Here is a 6,000-nt window from a genome sequence, read left to right on the forward strand (position 1 = left end):
TAGTCTCTGTTGAGAAGTCAGGTGTGATTCTGATGGGTTTGCCATTATATGTTACTTAGCCTTTTTCTCTTGCAGTTTTTAGTATTTTTTTCTTTATTCTTTGTATTACTATTTTGATTATTATGTGGCAGGAGGTTTTTCTTTTTTGGTCTAATTTATTAGGTGTTCTGTAGGTCTCTTGTATTCTTATAGGCCTTTCCATTAATTTGGGAAAATTTTCTTCTATGATTTTGTTGAAAATATTTTCTTGGCCTTGGAGGAGGGAATCTTCTTTTCCTCTGTTCCTATTATTCTTAGGTTTTGTCTTTTCATGTTTTCTTGGATTTCTTAGATGGTCTGTGTCAGGAATTTCTTAGATTTATTATTTTATTTGGTGGATACATCAATTTCTTCCATTGTGTCTTCCTCACCTGAGATTCTTTCTTCCATCTATTGTAGTCTATTGGTTTTGCTTACCTCTTTAGTTCTTGATTTCTTCCCTAAGTTCTTCCTTTACATGATTTTTTCCCTTTGTGTTTTCTTTAATTTTTCCAATTCTATCTTTAGATTGAGCTGTTTCATTGATTTCCTTTCACCTGTCTAAGTGCATTTTCCTTTTTTTCCTTCAATTCCTTCAGCTGTTTGTTGGAACATTCCTCTGTTTTTTTTTTTATTTGTTTAAGAGATTTAATTATTTCCTCTCTAAGTGTCACAAACTATTTGGCTGCATCTTCCTTTATTTCTTTACAGATGGCCATAATCTGTTTGTCTTTATTTTCTTCCATTTTTTTTATGGTTGGTCATAATCTGTTTGACTTTATCTTCTTCTGTTTCTTAATGCATTTTATTTGTTTTCTCTATTATCCTCTTCATAACCATATATGTAAGATCATGTTCTTGAATTTCATTTATGCTGGGGTGTCCCCAGCTGCTTGTCCTTGGATAATTGGGTTCCAGAGATGCCATCTTGCTCTGTCTTTTGTTGGTTGAGCTTCTAAAAAAGCTGGCCTCTACCATTGGGCTATCTTAGGTGTTGCCTCTTAATTTCTGATGCTTCCTGGAATACTGGTGTGGGGAGAATCCTCTTGGCAGGAAGATGATTTTTCCTGAAGGAGGCCTCCTCAGCTTTTTGGGTATGGTTACTGAATGGCCAATATTTCTCAGGAATTGCCACAGCTCACCTCAGTCATATAGACCTACGTGGTCACTGTGGTCTTTGTTAGTTGGGGTACTTTCCTCTCACCCGGAGAAGTCCTATAGACAGCTGCCCTGCTGCTGGGTTTCTTGCTCTGAATTTAGTGAGCTGTTGCTGTTTTTCTTACACTGTTTTCTAGGCACAGCCCTCTTGAAGAACCTGGGAGCCCCACGGTTTAGTCAGTTTAGTTAGGGATAACTGGTTGCCCCTTGGAGCAATATCTGGGGGCTTATCTCAGGGATCCCAGCTTTTGTAGGTCAGAGGTTGAGGCTCTGTGCCTCAGTACCCAAGTGGTAATCAGTGGTAGGTGTGCACCGCACTTATGCATGCAGCAGGAGGTTAGAACCTGGAGCCTGCAGGGACCCAGAAACTTTTCAGGAACTGGCTGTCCTGAGGTCAGACTTCATGTTTCTTCCACCATGGGGTTTCCTCCTGATAGGGAGACCCAGTTTGTGGTGTTTTGGGGTCCACAGTTTTGTCTGTGTTGGTTCATAGAACACTCACACACAGGCAGGTGGTGGCTCCAACTGGTGACTGGGCACCTTGTTGTCTACAGGAACTTCGGAACTTTTCCCAAGAACTCTTCTGTGTGTGTATGTTGAAGGTGGGGAGGTCAGCTGACCACTGTAAGGTCAGACCTGCTGTTTCCCTCACTGTGGGGTTTCCTCCCAACAGAGAAACCCAGTCTCTGGTGCCCTGATGTCTACAGTTCTGTCTGGGACCAGAGTCAGGCATGCAGCACGTCCCTGGGCTGGTGGCTGGGTGCCTGCTCGACCCCATGACCTTTTCCAGGGATTGACTGCATGACCTGAGGTCTGTCCTGTTTGCTTTTTTCACTGTTGCGTTTTCTCAGACTGGAAATCCCAGTTTCTTGGAAGGTGATCAGGACACACAGGCATGTGGCTCTGGGCTGTTGACCGAGTGCTTGCTGGGACCCAGGAACTCTTCTGGGTTTTAGCTGGGTGACCAAAACCAGATTGATTCCCACACCGTGGGGTTTCCTTTCACCTGGGAAACACAATTGCTGCTGTTTTAGAGCCCAGAGTTTGGTCTCTTGGTCACTGTGTAGTCACTGCTGTCCTGCTCCTCCAACACAGTGTCCTCCTGGTGCAGCCATCTTGGATCTCCTCTAAAATATATTTTTAAATGTGATTTACACTGACATAAACAAACTTAATAGTTTATTTCTTCTATGGATCAATCTCTTTATTCTATATCATTTTTGGTGTTTATTACTTGAACTACGACTAGCACAGTATGTATAATCACTCAACTTATTTCAGTTGAAAGTATATCTTGGTTTTAAAACCATTCCTGCTGAACAGTAATGACTTACACATTAAAATGACAATTATATTGCATTTAACAATATTCTACAGAAAATGATCCAATCTAACATTTATATCAAACACTACGCGCAAGCAATCTCAGTAGAATAAATTCTTATGTTTATAAATCACCATCGTGTATGACTATTTTCTAAGCTCATAGCAAGAAAATATTTTAAATGAGTATCAGTCATCATTGCATTAACTGCAATTAATCCCTAAAATGTTCTTTTAAACTTTCTTTGATTTCCATAGGAATTACATATTTTCGTAAGAACAATCAGCAGTTTCCTTCATATATTACTGCCCAAGAAAATCTCTTGATACATAATTCTCTTTCACAAAGCCAACACCATAAAAAAACTGTAATTCTTTACTCTGCTGATAATTCTTTTGTGCTATCAATGTTATGTGTTAATCTCACAGTCACTCTCGGAAATAAAAATGTCTTTCTCTTAAACATTTTTATTCCATAGTATCCTAGAATCTTCTTAATACTGATTTAGCTCCATGTTATTTTTTTTACTTCTCAAAATTTCTCATTTTCATATTAAATTTTTCTTCATAAAATATATACCCTTTTGTGAGCACTTAATTTTATGCATTGTTTTTTCTAAAACTCATAAGTCCCTGGATTTCATCAAATTATTTAATTCAGAAAATATTTTATAAATTTTCTAATATGAATTGCATGGCCAAACTTAACTCTTTAAAAATAATAATTAACTATTATTTTTATTGTCTTATTAAAATATGGGTTGAAACATCATTTTATATTCATCTAAAATTTCCTTGTGAAATAAAATTTGTTTATTATTGTTTCATGTTCTTGTTATTTTAATGTGCATTTTCTGTACATGTAAATGATTTTCTGGATATTCCATACTTTTAAATAACTAAATATTACTGGTAGATAATACTTATTGGTTATATCGTTATTTTTATATGCTTAACTCTTTTAGAAAACTCCTGTGCCATGTATACTTTTCTCTAATATATACTTTTGTATATTTTGAACTCTTTTCTACATCCATTCCTTTTCAATGGCTGTCTTTGTGAAACCTCTCAGGTTGACATTGGATAATTCATCTTCTCTAATCAGTTGCATATCCTATATTTGGGATAAAAAAAAAGACAACATATGTGTCTGTGTATGTTCATGCATTTGCTTGCATATATGTACATGGATCCATGCATGTATATACATGTGTGTATAGGCCAGAGGTCCAATGAGGTGTTTTCTTTAATTGCTCTCTGCTCTATTGTTTTTGAGATGAGGACTCTCATTGAATTCAGCTTTTCAGTTCAAATTTTGCTAGACTGGCTGGCCAGCATGTCCTAGGGATCCTCTAGATGCTAGCTCCACAGTTCTGGGATTACAGTTTTCATGTGGCTATTACGGATCAAACTCAGGACCTCATGTTTCATAACAAACATTTATAGGCTGAATTAGCTCTTCAGCTCCAGCACAGTAATTTTAAGAAGACATTAGTCACATTATTGCAACTCACTGTTTCAGCTGCTGAACGTAGGCATATACCCTTACTTTGCAAATAAGTTTTTGTTCTAATTTTATTTTTTAAATTGTAATATAATTACCTCATTTCATCCTTTCCCTTTCCTCTCTCCAACCCCTTCCATGTACACTTTTTGCATTTTCTCAAGCTCATGGCATCTTTTTCTTTAATTGTATTTATTCTAATTGTAGTTATCTTAGATATAAATACAACCTGCTCAGTCCATAAGATGTTACTTGTATGTATGTTTTCAGGGCTGACCATTTGAGCACACAGGTGTGCTCTTCCCAGGTGAATGCCACCATTCCTGTTCCTAGCTTTCCTCAGTTTTTTGTCAAATACATTTCTTACACAATCTTCTTTTGTTAGAACATGGCAATGCTAATATAGTTTTTCACTCTTAAAAACCTTGGAGTCAGTTTTGGTTTTTCTGTTCCATGTAACATGAAATAATCAAACCCCTCAATGTATATCCACTGTCTTTAGATGAGTATGTTGCTATATACCTTAAATCCAAGTAGAGTTCAAGGTCATCTACAGTTACATATAGAAATCAAGGCTAGGTTGGCATATGTGAGACCCTGTCTAAACAAAACATTGTGCTTTGAAAAGTTTATGAAAACTTACGAAAAGTTTCTTTTTTCATTGCTACAATCTAGAAGTGATTATTTCTAATTTGGATTACTAAAATTATTTCCTATGTTTTTGTTAACTTTTCCTGGGGAGATGTGAACAGATATCTATTCAAGACAGGGAAGCACCAGCAGAAGAAAGAGATGATTCCATCTAAGAGCAGTCTGATGTATCAATGACTTTACTGGGCTTATGGAACATAGATGATGTAAAGAAATCTGGAACACTGAAAAAGAATAGCCTCAGCAATTGTTAACTAATCATATATCCTTTGAAGGGGTAAGAATCTTCATGATTCCATCCCCTCCCATGAGGGAATGTTAGTGGGCCCAGTCTTGTGCTAAGACTTGTAAAAGTAATGAAAGTATTGAGGAGGCACAGGCAGGCAGATCTCTGCCAGTCTGTTATGCAGAGTGAATCCAGGACAGCCAAGGATACACAGAGAAACTCTGTCTTGAAAACAAAGAATAAAAAAGTAATCACAGCTATTCTTATTTCAAAGATGGCAAAGGACATGGCACTCCCAGAGTACAATTATTTCATAACAGTAGTTTTCTTGTTCTGTCCTTACTGTAGTACAGTGCAACAGTGTCATCACTCAAAGTAAAACTCACATTCCTTACTCTTGGTGATATTTTACTATGGTTATTATTAATCAGTTGGTCCAGCCACAAGTGCCCTTTATGTGTTCCTTAAACATGCCAAGAATAGTTAGTCCTGCACATTACCTTGTTCTTGATCTTCTTTTAGGAATCATCCTTTCTCAAAATAATTCCAGGAATTTATTTCCTATCTTCATTCATGTCTCTATTTAGATTTTAACAGTTCATTGATAAGCATATTTGCATATTGATAAACTCACACTTATATGTATATACATACAGGAATAAAATCAGGATAAGGAGAAAAGCATCTTTCAGATATTAATATGACCTATGTAAAGATATACATATATAAACTCTAGACCTATAAACACATATATATGTGTGTAAATATATGCATATATACTTTTTTATTTCTTATATATTGTCTATCTTCTGATAAGAATATTACTCCTATGAGGCTGATACTTTTTGTCCCTGCTGTATCTCCATTGCCTAGATCCATGTATGATACAAGTAAGTTATTATTGAATATTTGTAGAGTAAATTTTATTTAATATCATTTACTTTTACTTTCCCAAAATGGAGAGTATAGGTTTATGTCCCCAGAGACTCATATTAAGCTTGTAGGTTGGTCTTGAGACTTCATTTTTTTTTCTTTTTTTTTTTTCTTTTTTAAAAAGTAGTTTTATCATCAGGAGCTTATAAAACTCCTCAGCTAACAGCTTGGCAGGGTCATGGGAGAA

Source organism: Meriones unguiculatus, assembly GCF_030254825.1.
Source record: "Meriones unguiculatus strain TT.TT164.6M chromosome X unlocalized genomic scaffold, Bangor_MerUng_6.1 ChrX_unordered_Scaffold_30, whole genome shotgun sequence".
Lineage (NCBI taxonomy): Eukaryota > Metazoa > Chordata > Mammalia > Rodentia > Muridae > Meriones > Meriones unguiculatus.